We start from the raw sequence: 23,927 nt of genomic DNA, 5'->3' as shown, positions 1-23,927 counted from the left end.
CAAACAGTGGAGAACAGTGGTGAACAGGGTTGAACAGTGATGAACAGAAGTGAACAATGGAGAACAGTGGTGAACAGGGATGAACAGAAGTGAACAGTGGAGAACAGGGTTGAACAGGGATGAACAGTAGAGAACAGTGGTGAACAGTGGAGAACAGTGGTGAACAGTGGAGAACAGTGATGAACAGTGGTGAACAATGGAGAACAGTGGTGAACAGGGTTGAACAGTGATCAACAGAAGTAAACAGTGGAGAAAAGTGTTGAACAGTGATGAACAGAAGCAAACAGTGGAGAACAGTGGTGAACAGTGTTGAACAGTGATGAACAGAAGCAAACAGTGGAGAACAGTGGTGAACAGGGTTGAACAGTGATGAACAGAAGTGAACAATGGAGAACAGTGGTGAACAGGGTTGAACAGTGATGAACAGAAATAAACAGTGGAGAAAAGTGTTGAACAGTGATGAACAGAAGTGAACAGTGGAGAACAGTGGTGAACAGGATTGAACAGTGATGAACAGAAGTGAACAATGGAGAACAGTGGTGAACAGGGTTGAACAGTGATGAACAGAAGCAAACAGTGGAGAACAGTGGAGAACAGGGTTGAACAGTGATGAACAGAAGCAAACAGTGGAGAACAGTGGTGAACAGGGTTGAACAGTGATGAACAGAAGTGAACAATGGAGAACAGTGGTGAACAGGGTTGACCAGTGATGAACAGAAGTGAACAATGGAGAACAGTGGTGAACAGGGATGAACAGAAGCAAACAGTGGAGAACAGTGGTGAACAGGGTTGAACAGTGATGAACAGAAGTAAACAGTGGAGAACAGTGGTGAACAGTGATGAACAGAAGTGAACAATGGAGAACAGTGGTGAACAGGGTTGAACAGTGATGAACAGAAGTAAACAGTGGAGAACAGTGTTGAACAGTGATGAACAGAAGCAAACAGTGGAGAACAGTGGTGAACAGGGTTGAACAGTGATGAACAGAAGCAAACAGTGGAGAACAGTGGTGAACTGGGTTGAACAGTGATGAACAGAAGTAAACAGTGGAGAAAAGTGTTGAACAGTGATGAACAGAAGCAAACAGTGGAGAACAGTGGTGAACAGGGTTGAACAGTGATGAACAGAAGTAAACAGTGGAGAAAAGTGTTGAACAGTGATGAACAGAAGCAAACAGTGGAGAACAGTGGTGAACAGGGTTGAACAGTGATGAACAGAAGTAAACAGTGGAGAAAAGTGTTGAACAGTGATGAACAGAAGCAAACAGTGGAGAACAGTGGTGAACAGGGTTGAACAGTGATGAACAGAAGTAAACAGTGGAGAACAGTGGTGAACAGGGTTGAACAGTGATGAACAGAAGTAAACAGTGGAGAAAAGTGTTGAACAGTGATGAACAGAAGCAAACAGTGGAGAACAGTGGTGAACAGGGTTGAACAGTGATGAACAGAAGTAAACAGTGGAGAAAAGTGTTGAACAGTGATGAACAGAAGCAAACAGTGGAGAACAGTGGTGAACAGGGTTGAACAGTGATCAACAGAAGTAAACAGTGGAGAAAAGTGTTGAACAGTGATGAACAGAAGCAAACAGTGGAGAACAGTGGTGAACAGGGTTGAACAGTGATGAACAGAAGTGAACAATGGAGAACAGTGGTGAAAAGGGATGAACAGAAGTGAACAGTGGAGAACAGGGTTGAACAGGGATGAACAGTAGAGAACAGTGGTGAACAGTGGAGAACAGTGGTGAACAGTGGAGAACAGTGATGAACAGTGGTGAACAGTGGAGAACAGTGGTGAACAGGGTTGAACAGTGATGAACAGAAGTGAACAATGGAGAACAGTGGTGAACAGGGTTGAACAGTGATGAACAGAAGTAAACAGTGGAGAACAGTGTTGAACAGTGATGAACAGAAGCAAACAGTGGAGAACAGTGGTGAACAGGGTTGAACAGTGATGAACAGAAGTGAACAATGGAGAACAGTGGTGAACAGGGTTGAACAGTGATGAACAGAAATAAACAGTGGAGAAAAGTGTTGAACAGTGATGAACAGAAGTGAACAGTGGAGAACAGTGGTGAAAAGGGTTGAACAGTGATGAACAGAAGTAAACAGTGGAGAAAAGTATTGAACAGTGATGAACAGAAGCAAACAGTGGAGAACAGTGGTGAACAGGGTTGAACAGTGATGAACAGAAGTGAACAATGGAGAACAGTGGTGAACAGGGTTGAACAGTGATGAACAGAAGCAAACAGTGGAGAACAGTGGAGAACAGGGTTGAACAGTGATGAACAGAAGAAGCAAACAGTGGAGAACAGTGGTGAACAGGGTTGAACAGTGATGAACAGAAGTAAACAGTGGAGAACAGTGGTGAACAGTGATGAACAGAAGTGAACAATGGAGAACAGTGGTGAACAGGGTTGAACAGTGATGAACAGAAGTAAACAGTGGAGAACAGTGGTGAACAGGGTTGAACAGTGATGAACAGAAGCAAACAGTGGAGAACAGTGGTGAACAGGGTTGAACAGTGATGAACAGAAGTAAACAGTGGAGAACAGTGGTGAACAGGGTTGAACAGTGATGAACAGAAGTAAACAGTGGAGAAAAGTGTTGAACAGTGATGAACAGAAGCAAACAGTGGAGAACAGTGGTGAACAGGGTTGAACAGTGATGAACAGAAGTAAACAGTGGAGAAAAGTGTTGAACAGTGATGAACAGAAGCAAACAGTGGAGAACAGTGGTGAACAGGGTTGAACAGTGATGAACAGAAGTAAACAGTGGAGAAAAGTGTTGAACAGTGATGAACAGAAGCAAACAGTGGAGAACAGTGGTGAACAGGGTTGAACAGTGATCAACAGAAGTAAACAGTGGAGAAAAGTGTTGAACAGTGATGAACAGAAGCAAACAGTGGAGAACAGTGGTGAACAGGGTTGAACAGTGATGAACAGAAGTGAACAATGGAGAACAGTGGTGAAAAGGGATGAACAGAAGTGAACAGTGGAGAACAGGGTTGAACAGGGATGAACAGTAGAGAACAGTGGTGAACAGTGGAGAACAGTGGTGAACAGTGGAGAACAGTGATGAACAGTGGTGAACAGTGGAGAACAGTGGTGAACAGGGTTGAACAGTGATGAACAGAAGTGAACAATGGAGAACAGTGGTGAACAGGGTTGAACAGTGATGAACAGAAGTAAACAGTGGAGAACAGTGTTGAACAGTGATGAACAGAAGCAAAAAGTGGAGAACAGTGGTGAACAGGGTTGAACAGTGATGAACAGAAGTGAACAATGGAGAACAGTGGTGAACAGGGTTGAACAGTGATGAACAGAAATAAACAGTGGAGAAAAGTGTTGAACAGTGATGAACAGAAGTGAACAGTGGAGAACAGTGGTGAAAAGGGTTGAACAGTGATGAACAGAAGTAAACAGTGGAGAAAAGTATTGAACAGTGATGAACAGAAGCAAACAGTGGAGAACAGTGGTGAACAGGGTTGAACAGTGATGAACAGAAGTGAACAATGGAGAACAGTGGTGAACAGGGTTGAACAGTGATGAACAGAAGCAAACAGTGGAGAACAGTGGAGAACAGGGTTGAACAGTGATGAACAGAAGTAAACAGTGGAGAACAGTGGTGAACAGTGATGAACAGAAGTGAACAATGGAGAACAGTGGTGAACAGGGTTGAACAGTGATGAACAGAAGTAAACAGTGGAGAACAGTGGTGAACAGGGTTGAACAGTGATGAACAGAAGCAAACAGTGGAGAACAGTGGTGAACAGGGTTGAACAGTGATGAACAGAAGTAAACAGTGGAGAACAGTGGTGAACAGGGTTGAACAGTGATGAACAGAAGTAAACAGTGGAGAAAAGTGTTGAACAGTGATGAACAGAAGCAAACAGTGGAGAACAGTGGTGAACAGGGTTGAACAGTGATGAACAGAAGTAAACAGTGGAGAAAAGTGTTGAACAGTGATGAACAGAAGCAAACAGTGGAGAACAGTGGTGAACAGGGTTGAACAGTGATGAACAGAAGTGAACAATGGAGAACAGTGGTGAACAGGGATGAACAGAAGTGAACAGTGGAGAACAGGGTTGAACAGGGATGAACAGTAGAGAACAGTGGTGAACAGTGGAGAACAGTGGTGAACAGTGGAGAACAGTGATGAACAGTGGTGAACAGTGGAGAACAGTGGTGAACAGGGTTGAACAGTGATGAACAGAAGTGAACAATGGAGAACAGTGGTGAACAGGGTTGAACAGTGATGAACAGAAGTAAATAGTGGAGGAAAGTGTTGAACAGTGATGAACAGAAGCAAACAGTGGAGAACAGTGGTGAACAGGGTTGAACAGTGATGAACAGAAGTAAACAGTGGAGAAAAGTGTTGAACAGTGATGAACAGAAGCAAACAGTGGAGAACAGTGGTTTACAGGGTTGAACAGTGATCAACAGAAGTAAACAGTGGAGAAAAGTGTTGAACAGTGATGAACAGAAGCAAACAGTGGAGAACAGTGGTGAACAGGGTTGAACAGTGATGAACAGAAGTGAACAATGGAGAACAGTGGTGAACAGGGATGAACAGAAGTGAACAGTGGAGAACAGGGTTGAACAGGGATGAACAGTAGAGAACAGTGGTGAACAGTGGAGAACAGTGGTGAACAGTGGAGAACAGTGATGAACAGTGGAGAACAGTGGTGAACAGGGTTGAACAGTGATGAACAGAAGTAAACAGTGGAGAAAAGTGTTGAACAGTGATGAACAGAAGTGAACAATGGAGAACAGTGGTGAACAGGGATGAACAGAAGTGAACAGTGGAGAACAGGGTTGAACAGTGATGAACAGTAGAGAACAGTGGAGAACAGTGGTGAACAGTGGAGAACAGTGGTGAACAGTGGAGAACAGTGATGAACAGTGGTTAACAGTGGAGAACAGTGATGAACAGTGGTGAACAGTGGAGAACAGTGATGAACAGTGGTGAACAGTGGAGAACAGTGATGAACAGTGGTTAACAGTGGAGAACAGTGATGAACAGTAGAGAACAGTGATGAACAGAAGTGAACAATGGAGAACAGTGGTGAACAGGGATGAACAGAAGTGAACAGTGGAGAACAGGGTTGAACAGTGGAGAACAGGGTTGAACAGTGATGAACAGTGGAGAACAGTGGTGAACAGTGGAGAACAGTGATGAACAGTAGAGAACAGTGGAGAACAGTGGTGAACAGTGGAGAACAGGGTTGAACAGTGATGAACAGTAGAGAACAGTGGAGAACAGTGGTGAACAGTGATGAACAGTATAGAACAGTGGAGAACAGTGGTGAACAGTGGAGAACAGGGTTGAACAGTGATGAACAGTAGAGAACAGTGGAGAACAGTGGTGAACAGTGGAGAACAGTAGTGAACAGTGGTGAACAGTGGTGAACAGAAGTGAACAGTGGAGAACAGTGGAGAACAGTGGTGAACAGTGGTGAACAGTGGAAGTGTATAGAGTCATAGAACGTCTGAATGGAATGCACACTGTCGGCTGCTGTTAATTGAGCAAGGAAAGAGAATCCCATTAATTTGCTCTTCTGACCCCTCCCCCATTCTTCTGCTTTTCTCTGTGTGAAGAATAGGCTACCTCTCGTGCACACACAGCCTCGGCCTCAGCCTCTCAGGGCAGGCTAGAAGGAGAGAATAAGAATGATCTGGAAGGGTTAGGAAAAGTCTGCAGCCATGTAAGTGGGTGTGAAAATAAACATGTATTCTGCAAATTTGACCAATTGTACTGCACATTTCAAAAGGAGTCAAATGATGTCTGTGTGTGTGTGTGTGTGTGTGTGTGTGTGTGTGTGTGTGTGTGTGTGTGTGTGTGTGTGTGTGTGTGTGTGTGTGTGTGTGTGTGTGTGTGTGTGTGTGTTGTGTGTGTGTGTGTGCACGTGCGCGTGTGTGTATTGTACACACTCCACTGTACACTCTTATCACAACATGACTATATTTATGCAGGTGATGTGTGACGCAGATATTTTAGTTCTAGCAGATGAAAATACCTGAAACAACCCTTTAGGAATAGACAGCTCTGTGTACCCACTGCTTAGCAAACTGGATACAGCCTCATCAACACTCTCCACCAATTAGAACCTGCTATCTAAGCTCTGAGCCAATCAGAGTTGAGGAAAGTGGAGAAGAACTAACACTGTTTTCTCTGCAACTGGAAACACTTATCTCCCTCACTAGCTTTAAGCACCAGCTGTCAGAGCAGCTCACATATTACTGCACCTGTACATAGCCCATCTATAATTTAGCCCAAACAACTACCACTTCCCCTACCTTATTTATTTATTTGCACCCCATTATTTTTATTTCTACTTTGCACATTCTTCCACTGCAAATCTACCATTCCAGTGTTTTACTTGCTATATTGTATTTACTTTGCCACCATGGCCTTTTTTTGCCTTTACCTCCCTTATCTCACCTCATTTGCTCACATTGTATATAGACTTATTTTTCTACTGTATTATTGAGTGTATGTTTGTATGTTTCTTTTACTCCATGTGTAACTAACTCTGTGTTGTTGTATGTGTCAAACTGCTTTGCTTTATCTTGGCCATGTCACAATTGTAAATGAGAACTTGTTCTCAACTAGCCTACCTGGTTAAATTGACATATTCTAAGTCAGAGCCGTCCAGAGTAGTGATGCTGGACAGTCGAGCAGGTGCGGGCAGGGATCGGTTGAATAGCATGCATTTAGCATTTAGTTGTCCCTGCGTTTAAGAGCAGTTGGAGGCCACGGAAGGAGAGTTGTATGGCATTGGAGCTGGTCTAGAGGTTAGTTAACACAGTGTCCAAAGAGGGGCCAAAAGTATACAGAATGGTGTCGTCTGCATAGAGGTGTACCAGAGAATCAACAGCAGCAAGACCAACATCATTGATGTATACAGAGAAGAGAGTCGGCCCGAGGTTTGAACCCTGTGGCACCCCCATAGAGACTGCCAGTGGTCCGGACAACAGGCCCTCCGATTTGACACACTGAACTCTATCAGAGAGGTAGTTGGTAAACCAGGCGAGGCAATCATTTGAGAAACCAAGGCTGTCGAGTCTGCCAATAAGAATGTGGTGAATGACAGAGTCGAAAGCCTTGGCCAGGTTGATGAATACAGCTGCACAGTAATGTCTCTTATCGATGGCGGTTATGATGTCGTTTAGGACCTTGAGCGTGGCTGAGGTGCACCTATGACCAGCTCTGAAACCAGATTCCATAGTGGAGAAGGTACGGTGGGATTCGAAATGGTCGGTAATCTGTTTCGAAGACCTTAGAAAGACAGGGTAGGATAGATATAGGTCTGTAGCAGTTTGGGTCTAGTGTGTCACCCCCTTTGAAGAGGGGGATGACCGTGGCAGCTTTCCAATCTTTGGGAATCTCAGACGATACGGAAGAGAGGTTGAACAGGCTAGTAATATGGGTTGCAACAATTTCGGCAGATAATTTTAGAAAGAGAGGGTCCAGATTGTCTCGCCCGGCTGGTCCAGATTTTTCAGCTCTTTCAGAACATCAGCTATATGGATTTGGGAAAAGAAGAAATAGTGGGGGCTTTGGCGGGTTGCTGTGGAGGGTGCCGGGCAGTTGATCGGGGTAGGGGTAGCCAGGTGGAAAGCATGGCCAGCCATCGAGAAATGCTTTTTGAAATTCTCAATTATAGTGGATTTATCAGTGTTTCCTAGCCTCAGAGCAGTGGGCAGCTGGGAGGAGGTGCTCTTATTCTCCATGGACTTTACAGTGTCCCAGAACTTTTTTGAGTTAGTACTACAGGATGCAAATTTCTGTTTGAAAAAGCTAGCCTTAGCTTTCCTAACTGTCTGTGTATATTTGTTCCTAACTTCCCTGAAAAGTTGCATATCACGGGGGCTGTTCGATGCGAATGCAGAACGCCACAGGATGTTTTGTGCTGGTGTTCATGTTTTTGTTATTCACCCAATGTTTGTGGGTCTGATGGAAAACACGTTTTAAAAAATGTGTTCATTTAACTAGGCAAGCCAGTTAAGAACACATTATTATTTACAATGACGGCCTACCCAGGTCAAACTCGGACAATTATATTTGGCTAATAAAATAACCCACATTAGGATAGTTGTATCTCTAACTGTCTCTAACTGTCTCTAACTGCCGCTAACTGCCTCTAACTACCTCTAACTTCCTCTAACTGGCTCTAACTACCTCTAACTGGGTCTAACTACCTCTAGCTGCCTCCAACTGCCTCCAACTGGCTCTAACTATATCTAACTGCCTCTAACTGCCTCTAACTGGCTCTAAATGCCTCTAACTGGCTCTATAATATATAATAATATAATAATATATGCCATTTAGCAGACGCTTTTATCCAAAGCGACTTACAGTCATGTGTGCATACATTCTACGTATGGGTGGTCCCGGGAATCGAACCCACTACCCTGGCGTTATAAGCGCCATGCTCTACCAACTGTGCTACAGAAGGACCACTAACTACCTCTAACTGGCTCTAACTGCCTTTAACTGCCTCTAACTACCTGTAACTGCCTCTAACTGCCTCTAACTACCTGTAACTGCCTCTAACTGCCTCTAACTGCCTCTAACTACCTCAAGCTGCCTCCAACTGCCTCCAAATGACTATAAAACCACATGAAAAACATTTGACCTCAAATGTTTCCAACAACTTCATTGGATCTAAAGTTGTGTTTATTTACTAAGCTTTATTTTACTAGTTCAGTTGACTGAGAACACATTCACAATTACAGCAATGAACCTGGGATAGAGATATTTTTAGTTTATGCAGTCAATAAAAGGTAGAGAATGTGAAAGCTGAACATAGGCAATGCAGAGTGGTAGAGTTGTGATCCCCCCCCCATATACACACACGCACCACAGGATGTTGCTGGCACCTTAATTGGGGAGGACAGGCTCATGGTAATGGCTGGAGTGGAATGAGTGGAATGGTATCAAATACATGGATTCCATGTGTTTGATACCATTCCATTAGCTCAATTCCAGCCATTCCCCTCAGCAGCCTCCACTGACTCACACACATTCATAAACACATGCCCGCACACATACACACAAACACACACACAGTCGTTATGGCGCCACGTTGTTAGGGCTATGTCCTCCTCCTCTGTAATTATAGGTTGGGTTTGTCCCTACCAATCTTTGATCTCTCTCCAGGATAGTGGAGCTGTGTGTGTGTGTGTGTGTGTGTGTGTGTGTGTGTGTGTGTGTGTGTGTGTGTGTGTGTGTGTGTGTGTGTGTGTGTGTGTGTGTGTGTGTGTGTGTGTGTGTGTGTGTGTGTGTGTGTGTGTGTGTGTGCACATGCTTCAAAAAGCATCTATCTGTCTGTCTATGCATGCGTTAGTGATTTTCAAGCATTCTTTTTATATATAGTATACTTTATGTTGTTGCTTATGTCTACATTTAAATGAGTGTTAGTGTATATGTTAGTGTATATTAATTCTAACCGTCTTCCCCTGTCTCATCCCCTAAGCCTCCACATGATAATCCTGTCCCAGAGTGTGCTGTTTGGAGAGAGAGAGAGAGAAGGAAGGAAGAGGAGAGCTGGGCCTGTCTCTGTGTCCATCTAGTCTATGTCATGAGGTGTCCGACTTGTGGTTTGTTCTGGCTACGTGGCCCGGGACTGGACTGAGGAGTGGTTTGGTCTGGCAATCCGGGTCCTGGACTGGACTGAGAAGTGGTTTGGTCTGGCCATCAGGGCCCTGGACTGGACTGAGAAGTGGTTTGTTCTGGCCATCAGGGCCCTGAACTGGACTGAGGAGTGGTGTTATCTTGCCATCGGGGCCCTGGACTGGACTGAGGAGTGGTTTGGTCTGGTCATCAGGACCCTGAACTTGACTGAGGAGTGGTTTGGTCTGGTCATCGGGACCCTGGACTGGACTGAGGAGTGGTTTGGTCTGGTCATCGGGACCCTGGACTGGACTGAGGAGTGGTTTGGTTTGGTCATCGGGGCCCTGGACTGGACTGAGGAGTGGTTTGGTTTGGTCATCGGGACCCTGGACTGAGGAGTGGTTTGGTTTGGTCATCGGGACCCTGGACTGAGGAGTGGTTTGGTTTGGTCATCCGGACCCTGGACTGAGGAGTGGTTTGGTTTGGTCATCCGGACCCTGGACTGAGGAGTGGTTTGGTTTGGTCATCGGGGCCATGGACTGGACTGAGGAGTGGTTTGGTTTGGTTTGGTCATCTGGGCCCTGGACTGAGGAGTGGTTTGGTTTGGTCATCCGGGCCCTGGACTGAGGAGTGGTTTGGTTTGGTCATCCGGGCCCTGGACTGGACTGAGGAGTGGTTTGGTTTGGTCATCGGGACCCTGGACTGAGGAGTGGTTTGGTTTGGTCATCCGGGCCCTGGACTGAGGAGTGGTTTGGTTTGGTCATCCGGACCCTGGACTGAGGAGTGGTTTGGTTTGGTCATCGGGGCCCTGGACTGAGGAGGGGTTTGGTTTGGTCATCGGGGCCCTGGACTGAGGAGTGGTTTGGTTTGGTCATCGGGGCCCTGGACTGAGGAGTGGTTTGGTTTGGTCATCGGGGCCCTGGACTGAGGAGTGGTTTGGTTTGGTCATCCGGGCCCTGGACTGAGGAGTGGTTTGGTTTGGTCATTGGGGCCCTGGACTGAGGAGTGGTTTGGTTTGGTCATCGGGGCCCTGGACTGAGGAGGGGTTTGGTTTGGTCATCGGGGCCCTGGACTGAGGAGTGGTTTGGTTTGGTCATCGGGGCCCTGGACTGAGGAGTGGTTTGGTTTGGTCATCCGGACCCTGGACTGAGGAGTGGTTTGGTTTGGTCATCCGGACCCTGGACTGAGGAGTGGTTTGGTTTGGTCATCGGGGCCCTGGACTGGACTGAGGAGTGGTTTGGTTTGGTTTGGTCATCCGGGCCCTGGACTGAGGAGTGGTTTGGTTTGGTCATCCGGGCCCTGGACTGAGGAGTGGTTTGGTTTGGTCATCCGGGCCCTGGACTGGACTGAGGAGTGGTTTGGTTTGGTCATCGGGGCCCTGGACTGGACTGAGGAGTGGTTTGGTTTGGTCATACGGGCCCTGGACTGAGGAGTGGTTTGGTTTGGTCATCGGGACCCTGGACTGAGGAGTGGTTTGGTTTGGTCATCCGGGCCCTGGACTGAGGAGTGGTTTGGTTTGGTCATCCGGACCCTGGACTGAGGAGTGGTTTGGTTTGGTCATCGGGGCCCTGGACTGAGGAGTGGTTTGGTTTGGTCATCGGGGCCCTGGACTGAGGAGGGGTTTGGTTTGGTCATCGGGGCCCTGGACTGAGGAGTGGTTTGGTTTGGTCATCGGGGCCCTGGACTGAGGAGTGGTTTGGTTTGGTCAACGGGGCCCTGGACTGAGGAGTGGTTTGGTTTGGTCATCCGGGCCCTGGACTGAGGAGTGGTTTGGTTTGGTCATCGGGGCCCTGGACTGAGGAGTGGTTTGGTTTGGTCATCGGGGCCCTGGACTGAGGAGGGGTTTGGTTTGGTCATCGGGGCCCTGGACTGAGGAGTGGTTTGGTTTGGTCATCGGGGCCCTGGACTGAGGAGTGGTTTGGTTTTGTCATCGGGGCCCTGGACTGAGGAGTGGTTTGGTTTTGTCATCGGGGCCCTGGACTGAGGAGTGGTTTGGTTTGGTCATCGGGGCCCTGGACTGAGGAGGGGTTTGGTTTGGTCATCGGGGCCCTGGACTGAGGAGTGGTTTGGTTTGGTCATCGGGGCCCTGGACTGAGGAGTGGTTTGGTTTGGTCATCGGGGCCCTGGACTGAGGAGGGGTTTGGTTTGGTCATCGGGGCCCTGGACTGAGGAGTGGTTTGGTTTGGTCATCGGGGCCCTGGACTGAGGAGTGGTTTGGTTTGGTCATCCGGACCCTGGACTGAGGAGTGGTTTGGTTTGGTCATCCGGACCCTGGACTGAGGAGTGGTTTGGTTTGGTCATCGGGGCCCTGGACTGGACTGAGGAGTGGTTTGGTTTGGTTTGGTCATCCGGGCCCTGGACTGAGGAGTGGTTTGGTTTGGTCATCCGGGCCCTGGACTGAGGAGTGGTTTGGTTTGGTCATCCGGGCCCTGGACTGGACTGATTAGTGGTTTGGTTTGGTCATACGGGCCCTGGACTGAGGAGTGGTTTGGTTTGGTCATCCGGGCCCTGGACTGGACTGAGGAGTGGTTTGGTTTGGTCATACGGGCCCTGGACTGAGGAGTGGTTTGGTTTGGTCATCGGGACCCTGGACTGAGGAGTGGTTTGGTTTGGTCATCCGGGCCCTGGACTGAGGAGTGGTTTGGTTTGGTCATCCGGACCCTGGACTGAGGAGTGGTTTGGTTTGGTCATCGGGGCCCTGGACTGAGGAGTGGTTTGGTTTGGTCATCGGGGCCCTGGACTGAGGAGGGGTTTGGTTTGGTCATCGGGGCCCTGGACTGAGGAGTGGTTTGGTTTGGTCATCGGGGCCCTGGACTGAGGAGTGGTTTGGTTTGGTCATCGGGGCCCTGGACTGAGGAGTGGTTTGGTTTGGTCATCCGGACCCTGGACTGAGGAGTGGTTTGGTTTGGTCATCGGGGCCCTGGACTGAGGAGTGGTTTGGTTTGGTCATCGGGGCCCTGGACTGAGGAGGGGTTTGGTTTGGTCATCGGGGCCCTGGACTGAGGAGTGGTTTGGTTTGGTCATCGGGGCCCTGGACTGAGGAGTGGTTTGGTTTGGTCATCGGGGCCCTGGACTGAGGAGGGGTTTGGTTTGGTCATCGGGGCCCTGGACTGAGGAGTGGTTTGGTTTGGTCATCGGGGCCCTGGACTGAGGAGTGGATCAGTGAGGGCTTCGCCACCTTATTATTATGATTGTTGCTAAGGCAACCTGCAAATCGGTGAGGGATTCGCTACATACTTCGAGGACTAATCTGAGCCAGAACACAGCAGGCATACTGTACTATACAGACCAGATAGAGGAGAGATTAAATAAAGCAGGTTACGAGACAACATCATCAGACAGTGTTTGATTACTGATGTCTTGGGACAAGGCTTTGAGAGTTTGAGGGTGACATTTTCTTCACACAAAAAAGCACAGCTCCGTAAAACTCATTTCAATCTGGAGCACAATTTAATTTGTAACTTTTCTTCAATGCTGTGCATTATAAGGGGAATCATATTTCACCTGAGTTTTGTGATCTGTATGGTGCAGGTGATGCACAAGATCGAACACAAGTTGAAAAATTATTTGGAATCGGCATAAAATAATGTGCCTTCCCAGTCATTTGAAATATGATGGTTATTTTACTCATAGCTCAGCGCCATTTGCTGGTACAAAATGTTGAAGGCATCACCTGAATAGACAAGGGATCACCTGAATAGACAAGGGATCACCTGAATAGATAAGGGATCACATGAATAGATAAGGGATCACCTGAATAGGTAAGGGATCACCTGAATAGACAAGGTATCACCTGAATAGATAAGGCATCACCTGAATAGATAAGGTATCACCTGAATAGACAAGGTATCACCTGAATAGATAAGGCATCACCTGAATAGACAAGGCATCACCTGAATAGACAAGGTATCACCTGAATAGACAAGGTATCACCTGAATAGATAAGGTATCACCTGAATAGACAAGGTATCACCTGAATAGACAAGGTATCACCTGAATAGATACGGGATCACCTGAATAGACAAGGCATCACCTGAATAGACAAGGTATCACCTGAATAGACACGGTATCACCTGAATAGATAAGGTATCACCTGAATAGACAAGGTATCACCTGAATAGACAAGGTATCACCTGAATAGACAAGGTATCACCTGAATAGATAAGGGATCACCTGAATAGATAAGGGATCACCTGAATAGATGAGGTATCACCTGAATAGATAAGGCATCACCTGAATAGATAAGGGATCACCTGAATAGACAAGGCATCACCTGAATAGATAAGGTATCACCTGAATAGACAAGGTATCACCTGAATAGATAAGGGATCACCTGAATAGATAAGGGATCACCTGAATAGACAAGGTATCACCTGAATAGACAAGGTATCACCTGAATAGATAAGGGATCACCTGAATAGACAAGGTATCACCTGAATAGACAAGGTATCACCTGAATAGATAAGGGATCACCTGAATAGACAAGGTATCACCTGAATAGATAAGGCATCACCTGAATAGACAAGGAATCACCTGAATAGACAAGGTATCACCTGAATAGACAAGGTATCACCTGAATAGATAAGGGATCACCTGAATAGATAAGGTATCACCTGAATAGACAAGGTATCACCTGAATAGATAAGGCATCACCTGAATAGACAAGGCATCACCTGAATAGACAAGGAATCACCTGAATAGACAAGGTATCACCTGAATAGATAAGGTATCACCTGAATAGACAAGGCATCACCTGAATAGACAAGGTATCACCTGAATAGACAAGGTATCACCTGAATAGACAAGGTATCACCTGAATAGACAAGGTATCACCTGAATAGATAAGGTATCACCTGAATAGATAAGGGATCACCTGAATAGATAAGGTATCACCTGAATAGATAAGGCATCACCTGAATAGACAAGGAATCACCTGAATAGACAAGGTATCACCTGAATAGATAAGGTATCACCTGAATAGACAAGGTATCACCTGAATAGACAAGGTATCACCTGAATAGATAAGGCATCACCTGAATAGATAAGGCATCACCTGAATAGACAAGGCATCACCTGAATAGACAAGGAATCACCTGAATAGATAAGGTATCACCTGAATAGACAAGGCATCACCTGAATAGACAAGGAATCACCTGAATAGATAAGGTATCACCTGAATAGATAAGGTATCACCTGAATAGATAAGGTATCACCTGAATAGACAAGGTATCACCTGAATAGACAAGGTATCACCTGAATAGACAAGGTATCACCTGAATAGATAAGGCATCACCTGAATAGACAAGGCATCACCTGAATAGACAAGGAATCACCTGAATAGATAAGGTAACAACTGAATAGACAAGGTATCACCTGAATAGATAAGGGATCACCTGAATAGATAAGGCATCACCTGAATAGATAAGGGATCACCTGAATAGATAAGGCATCACCTGAATAGATAAGGGATCACCTGAATAGATAAGGCATCACCTGAATAGATAAGGGATCACCTGAATAGATAAGGCATCACCTGAATAGACAAGGTATCACCTGAATAGATAAGGCATCACCTGAATAGATAAGGGATCACCTGAATAGACAAGGTATCACCTGAATAGATAAGGTATCACCTGAATAGACAAGGTATCACCTGAATAGACAAGGTATCACCTGAATAGATAAGGTATCACCTGAATAGATAAGGGATCACCTGAATAGACAAGGTATCACCTGAATAGATAAGGTATCACCTGAATAGATAAGGTATCACCTGAATAGATAAGGGATCACCTGAATAGATAAGGTATCACCTGAATAGACAAGGTATCACCTGAATAGACAAGGCATCACCTGAATAGATAAGGCATCACCTGAATAGACAAGGTATCACCTGAATAGACAAGGTATCACCTGAATAGATAAGGCATCACCTGAATAGACAAGGTATCACCTGAATAGACAAGGTATCACCTGAATAGATAAGGCATCACCTGAATAGAAAAGGTATCACCTGAATAGACAAGGTATCACCTGAATAGATAAGGTATCACCTGAATAGATAAGGTATCACCTGAATAGATAAGGCATCACCTGAATAGACAAGGTATCACCTGAATAGATAAGGTATCACCTGAATAGATAAGGTATCACCTGAATAGACAAGGTATCACCTGAATAGATAAGGTATCACCTGAATAGATAAGGCATCACCTGAATAGACAAGGTATCACCTGAATAGACAAGGTATCACCTGAATAGATAAGGCATCACCTGAATAGACAAGGCATCACCTGAATAGACAAGGAATCACCTGACTAGATAAGGTAACACCTGAATAGACAAGGTATCACCTGAATAGATAAGGGATCACCTGAATAGATAAGGCATCACCTGAATAGATAAGGGATCACCTGAATAGATAAGGCATCACCTGAATAGATAAGGGATCACCTGAATAGATAAGGCATCACCTGAATAGATAAGGGATCACCTGAATAGATAAGGCATCACCTGAATAGACAAGGTATCACCTGAATAGATAAGGCATCACCTGAATAGATAAGGGATCACCTGAATAGACAAGGTATCACCTGAATAGATAAGGTATCACCTGAATAGACAAGGTATCACCTGAATAGACAAGGTATCACCTGAATAGATAAGGTATCACCTGAATAGATAAGGGATCACCTGAATAGACAAGGTATCACCTGAATAGATAAGGTATAACCTGAATAGATAAGGTATCACCTGAATAGATAAGGGATCACCTGAATAGATAAGGTATCACCTGAATAGACAAGGTATCACCTGAATAGACAAGGCATCACCTGAATAGATAAGGCATCACCTGAATAGACAAGGTATCACCTGAATAGACAAGGTATCACCTGAATAGATAAGGCATCACCTGAATAGACAAGGTATCACCTGAATAGACAAGGTATCACCTGAATAGATAAGGCATCACCTGAATAGAAAGGTATCACCTGAATAGACAAGGTATCACCTGAATAGATAAGGTATCACCTGAATAGATAAGGTATCACCTGAATAGATAAGGCATCACCTGAATAGACAAGGTATCACCTGAATAGATAAGGTATCACCTGAATAGATAAGGTATCACCTGAATAGACAAGGTATCACCTGAATAGATAAGGTATCACCTGAATAGATAAGGCATCACCTGAATAGATGAGGCATCACCTGAATAGACAAGGCATCACCTGAATAGACAAGGCATCACCTGAATAGATAAGGCATCACCTGAATAGATAAGGGATCACCTGAATAGATAAGGCATCACCTGAATAGATAAGGGATCACCTGAATAGATAAGGCATCACCTGAATAGACAAGGTATCACCTGAATAGATAAGGCATCACCTGAATAGATAAGGTATCACCTGAATAGACAAGGTATCACCTGAATAGATAAGGTATCACCTGAATAGATAAGGCATCACCTGAATAGATAAGGGATCACCTGAATAGATAAGGGATCACCTGAATAGATAAGGCATCACCTGAATAGATAAGGCATCACCTGAATAGATAAGGCATCACCTGAATAGATAAGGTATCACCTGAATAGACAAGGTATCACCTGAATAGATAAGGTATCACCTGAATAGACAAGGTATCACCTGAATAGACAAGGTATCACCTGAATAGACAAGGTATCACCTGAATAGATAAGGGATCACCTGAATAGATAAGGCATCACCTGAATAGATAAGGGATCACCTGAATAGATAAGGGATCACCTGAATAGATAAGGGATCACCTGAATAGATAAGGTATCACCTGAATAGACAAGGTATCACCTGAATAGACAAGGTATCACCTGAATAGACAAGGTATCACCTGAATAGATAAGGCATCACCTGAATAGACAAGGCATCACCTGAATAGACAATGAATCACCTGAATAGATAAGGTAACACCTGAATAGACAAGGTATCACCTGAATAGATAAGGGATCACCTGAATAGATAAGGCATCACCTGAATAGATAAGGGATCACCTGAATAGATAAGGCATCACCTGAATAGATAAGGGATCACCTGAATAGATAAGGCATCACCTGAATAGATAAGGGATCACCTGAATAGATAAGGCATCACCTGAATAGACAAGGTATCACCTGAATAGATAAGGCATCACCTGAATAGATAAGGGATCACCTGAATAGACAAGGTATCACCTGAATAGATAAGGTATCACCTGAATAGACAAGGTATCACCTGAATAGATAAGGGATCACCTGAATAGATAAGGCATCACCTGAATAGATAAGGGATCACCTGAATAGATAAGGCATCACCTGAATAGATAAGGGATCACCTGAATAGATAAGGCATCACCTGAATAGATAAGGGATCACCTGAATAGATAAGGCATCACCTGAATAGACAAGGTATCACCTGAATAGATAAGGCATCACCTGAATAGATAAGGGATCACCTGAATAGACAAGGTATCACCTGAATAGATAAGGTATCACCTGAATAGACAAGGTATCACCTGAATAGACAAGGTATCACCTGAATAGATAAGGTATCACCTGAATAGATAAGGGATCACCTGAATAGACAAGGTATCACCTGAATAGATAAGGTATCACCTGAATAGATAAGGTATCACCTGAATAGATAAGGGATCACCTGAATAGATAAGGTATCACCTGAATAGACAAGGTATCACCTGAATAGACAAGGCATCACCTGAATAGATAAGGCATCACCTGAATAGACAAGGTATCACCTGAATAGACAAGGTATCACCTGAATAGATAAGGCATCACCTGAATAGACAAGGTATCACCTGAATAGACAAGGTATCACCTGAATAGATAAGGCATCACCTGAATAGACAAGGTATCACCTGAATAGACAAGGTATCACCTGAATAGATAAGGTATCACCTGAATAGATAAGGTATCACCTGAATAGATAAGGCATCACCTGAATAGACAAGGTATCACCTGAATAGATAAGGTATCACCTGAATAGATAAGGTATCACCTGAATAGACAAGGTATCACCTGAATAGATAAGGTATCACCTGAATAGATAAGGCATCACCTGAATAGATGAGGCATCACCTGAATAGACAAGGCATCACCTGAATAGATAAGGCATCACCTGAATAGATAAGGGATCACCTGAATAGATAAGGCATCAACTGAATAGACAAGGCATCACCTGAATAGATAAGGCATCACCTGAATAGATAAGGGATCACCTGAATAGATAAGGCATCACCTGAATAGATAAGGGATCACCTGAATAGATAAGGCATCACCTGAATAGACAAGGTATCACCTGAATAGATAAGGCATCACCTGAATAGATAAGGCATCACCTGAATAGATAAGGGATCACCTGAATAGATAAGGCATCACCTGAATAGATAAGGGATCACCTGAATAGATAAGGGATCACCTGAATAGATAAGGGATCACCTGAATAGATAAGGTATCACCTGAATAGACAAGGTATCACCTGAATAGACAAGGTATCACCTGAATAGACAAGGTATCACCTGAATAGATAAGGCATCACCTGAATAGACAAGGCATCACCTGAATAGACAATGAATCACCTGAATAGATAAGGTATCACCTGAATAGATAAGGCATCACCTGAATAGATAAGGTATCACCTGAATAGATAAGGTATCACCTGAATAGACAAGGTATCACCTGAATAGATAAGGTACCACCTGAATAGATAAGGTATCACCTGAATAGACAAGGTATCACCTGAATAGACAAGGTATCACCTGAATAGACAAGGTATCACCTGAATAGATAAGGCATCACCTGAATAGATAAGGCATCACCTGAATAGACAAGGCATCACCTGAATAGACAAGGAATCACCTGAATAGATAAGGTATCACCTGAATAGACAAGGCATCACCTGAATAGACAAGGAATCACCTGAATAGATAAGGTATCACCTGAATAGATAAGGTATCACCTGAATAGATAAGGTATCACCTGAATAGACAAGGTATCACCTGAATAGACAAGGTATCACCTGAATAGACAAGGTATCACCTGAATAGATAAGGCATCACCTGAATAGACAAGGCATCACCTGAATAGACAAGGAATCACCTGAATAGATAAGGTAACACCTGAATAGACAAGGTATCACCTGAATAGATAAGGGATCACCTGAATAGATAAGGCATCACCTGAATAGATAAGGGATCACCTGAATAGATAAGGCATCACCTGAATAGATAAGGGATCACCTGAATAGATAAGGCATCACCTGAATAGATAAGGGATCACCTGAATAGATAAGGCATCACCTGAATAGACAAGGTATCACCTGAATAGATAAGGCATCACCTGAATAGATAAGGGATCACCTGAATAGACAAGGTATCACCTGAATAGATAAGGTATCACCTGAATAGACAAAGTATCACCTGAATAGACAAGGTATCACCTGAATAGATAAGGTATCACCTGAATAGATAAGGGATCACCTGAATAGACAAGGTATCACCTGAATAGATAAGGTATCACCTGAATAGATAAGGTATCACCTGAATAGATAAGGGATCACCTGAATAGATAAGGTATCACCCGAATAGACAAGGTATCACCTGAATAGACAAGGCATCACCTGAATAGATAAGGCATCACCTGAATAGACAAGGTATCACCTGAATAGACAAGGTATCACCTGAATAGATAAGGCATCACCTGAATAGACAAGGTATCACCTGAATAGACAAGGTATCACCTGAATAGATAAGGCATCACCTGAATAGACAAGGTATCACCTGAATAGACAAGGTATCACCTGAATAGATAAGGTATCACCTGAATAGATAAGGTATCACCTGAATAGATAAGGCATCACCTGAATAGACAAGGTATCACCTGAATAGATAAGGTATCACCTGAATAGATAAGGTATCACCTGAATAGACAAGGTATCACCTGAATAGATAAGGTATCACCTGAATAGATAAGGCATCACCTGAATAGATGAGGCATCACCTGAATAGACAAGGCATCACCTGAATAGATAAGGCATCACCTGAATAGATAAGGGATCACCTGAATAGATAAGGCATCACCTGAATAGATAAGGCATCACCTGAATAGACAAGGCATCACCTGAATAGATAAGGCATCACCTGAATAGATAAGGGATCACCTGAATAGATAAGGCATCACCTGAATAGATAAGGGATCACCTGAATAGATAAGGCATCACCTGAATAGACAAGGTATCACCTGAATAGATAAGGCATCACCTGAATAGATAAGGCATCACCTGAATAGATAAGGTATCACCTGAATAGACAAGGTATCACCTGAATAGACAAGGTATCACCTGAATAGATAAGGCATCACCTGAATAGATAAGGTATCACCTGAATAGACAAGGTATCACCTGAATAGATAAGGTATCACCTGAATAGATAAGGCATCACCTGAATAGATAAGGGATCACCTGAATAGATAAGGGATCACCTGAATAGATAAGGCATCACCTGAATAGATAAGGCATCACCTGAATAGATAAGGCATCACCTGAATAGATAAGGTATCACCTGAATAGACAAGGTATCACCTGAATAGACAAGGTATCACCTGAATAGACAAGGTATCACCTGAATAGATAAGGGATCACCTGAATAGATAAGGCATCACCTGAATAGATAAGGGATCACCTGAATAGATAAGGGATCACCTGAATAGATAAGGGATCACCTGAATAGATAAGGGATCATTGTCACTAAACGTTTGGTGCCAACATTTAATCCCATCATAATGACAGTGGAAAGATGTCTGTACAGATACAATCCTCCCACTCCTTTTCCTTTGCCATCTAGAATTACCCAGAAATGTTCTTCTTTTGTGTGTGCTCTTTAATCACGTCACTTTTATGGTTTTGGCTCGGGAAAAACAGTTAAACTCGGGAATGGGTTGCATCCCAAAAAGCACCCTATTTCCTATATAGTGCACAAATGGATGAATGGGTGATACTTGTGCACTTTCACAATTGAATTAAAAAATAGGCCTAACTGAATGATAAGGAGGGTGAAGAGGTTGATTTATTTAGAAAGACAAAAGTGTAATGATGAGTTGGTATTAGACCTATTTATCAGCAGCAAATCATCTGACAGCGCGCCTGGCGGGTTGATACTATTCTCTTTTACGTTTTACTTTGTAAAAAGAAGCTGTTATGGGACTGCTTCCTTTACTAGAACTCCATTACTATAACCCACTGAAGGGTAAAACTGACCTGTCTCACGATGGTCCAATCAGCTTACATTCCCTTTTATTCTAAGGGAAACTAAACATGTTACATATTGCAGTAGGTCTTTAGAAAAATGCAAACCATGTCATTGACTCTATCCAGTGATGCAAACGATGCCAGCCCACTGAATAAATGAACGTGGATGGAATGGGCAATAATTGTGCAAGTTACTTCACAATCTAATTTAAATCAGGTTTGTTGGTGGTTTGTCTGTAATATGCCCATTCTCATTTGTCTGTAAGCACAATTGTAAATTCAATCCATGGGTCTGTAGTTGTGGTGTTTGTAGCAATGGTTAATGCCCATTATAAACTGGGTGGTTCGAGCCCTTGATTCTGATATATATACACACACACACACACACACACACACACACACACACACACACACACACACACACACACACACACACACACACACACACACACACACACACACACACACACACACACACACACACACACACACACACACACACACACACACACACACACACGCACTAAGGGAAACTAAAGAAACATTTGAGTCATTAAAATGTGTTAGTCTTTCCACCACACCTGGAAAACACATCAGAGGAAACAGACACACACACACACACACACACACACACACACACACACACACACACACACACACACACACACACACACACACACACACACACACACACACACACACACACACACACACACACACACACACACACACACACACACACACACACACACACACACATTGTGCTGTCTCTCTGATGCCTCTGGGATTTATCCAGGGTGGGGTCAGAGTGTCACCATGGGGATTAAGTCATTCAACTCAGAGGCATGGCATGGGTTAAAAATGGGGGATTTAGAACATGTGGGTGCATTTTGAGTAGTGTAACGTTTTGTTAACATTCTGTCATAAAGAAACAAACTCTTACAGTCTCACGTCAGCATTAGATCTTAATCCATGTTTCTCAAACATCACATTTCGAAAGTCAAATTTCGAAGTGTTTAAGGTGAATTTGAGTCATTACCCCCAAATTCTTAAAGTTAGGCATTAAGGGTTAAGGTTTGGGATAGGCTTAAAACAAAAATATAAAAAACAACTTTTTATTGCTGGAGATTTCAAAGTGTTTAAGGTCAATGCAACCTTTCAAACCAGAGGCAGATGCTTACGCCCATCTGCCTTCCCAACCACAATGCCCTCGCAAAATCGAAACCTACTTGAAGGTAACAGCACTCACTGTTCCCCCTAGTGGCCGGTTTTCATGTCATCTCCCGACGACTTCAGACATGGATGGACGTTGAATACTGACTTGTATCACTGGTGACCTGCCAGCAAAAAGAGCACATGTTCAACTTAATAAAAAACATGTTTTCCCATCTCATCTTTCCCCTGGTGTGGCCATCAGCTGCATTAAGTACTGCAGTGCATCTCCTCCTCATGGACTGCAACAGATTTGCCAGTTCTTGCTGTGAGATGTTACCCCACTCTTCCACCAAGGCACCTGCAAGTTCCCGGACATTTCTGGAGGGAGTGGCCTTAGCCCTCGCCCTCCAGTCCAACAGGTCCCAGACATGCTCAAAGGAATTGAGATCTGGGCTCTTCGCTGTCCATGGCAGAACACTGACATTCCTGTCTTGCAGGAAGTCACGCACAGAACGAGCAGTATGGCTGGTGGCATTGTCATGCTGTAGGGTCATGTCAGGATGAGCCTGCAGGACGGGTACCACATGAGGGAGGAGGATGTCTTCTCTGTAACGCACAGCGTTGAGATTGTCTGCATTGACAACAAGCTTAGTCCGATAATGCTGTGACACACCGCCGCAGACCATTATGGACCCTCCACCTCCAAATCGATCCCGCTCCAGAGTACAGGCCTCGGTGTAACGCGCATTCCTTTGACGATAAATGTAAATCCGACCATCACCCCTGGTGAGACAAAACCGGGACTCATTAGTGAAGAGCCATTTTTTGCCAGTCCTGTCTGGTCCAGCGACGGAGGGTTTGTGCCCACAGGCGATGTTGTT

Source organism: Oncorhynchus keta, chromosome 25 (assembly GCF_023373465.1).
Source record: "Oncorhynchus keta strain PuntledgeMale-10-30-2019 chromosome 25, Oket_V2, whole genome shotgun sequence".
Classification (NCBI taxonomy): domain Eukaryota; kingdom Metazoa; phylum Chordata; class Actinopteri; order Salmoniformes; family Salmonidae; genus Oncorhynchus; species Oncorhynchus keta.
The sequence above is the reverse complement of the archived record's forward strand: the minus strand, read 5'-3'. Positions refer to the sequence as shown.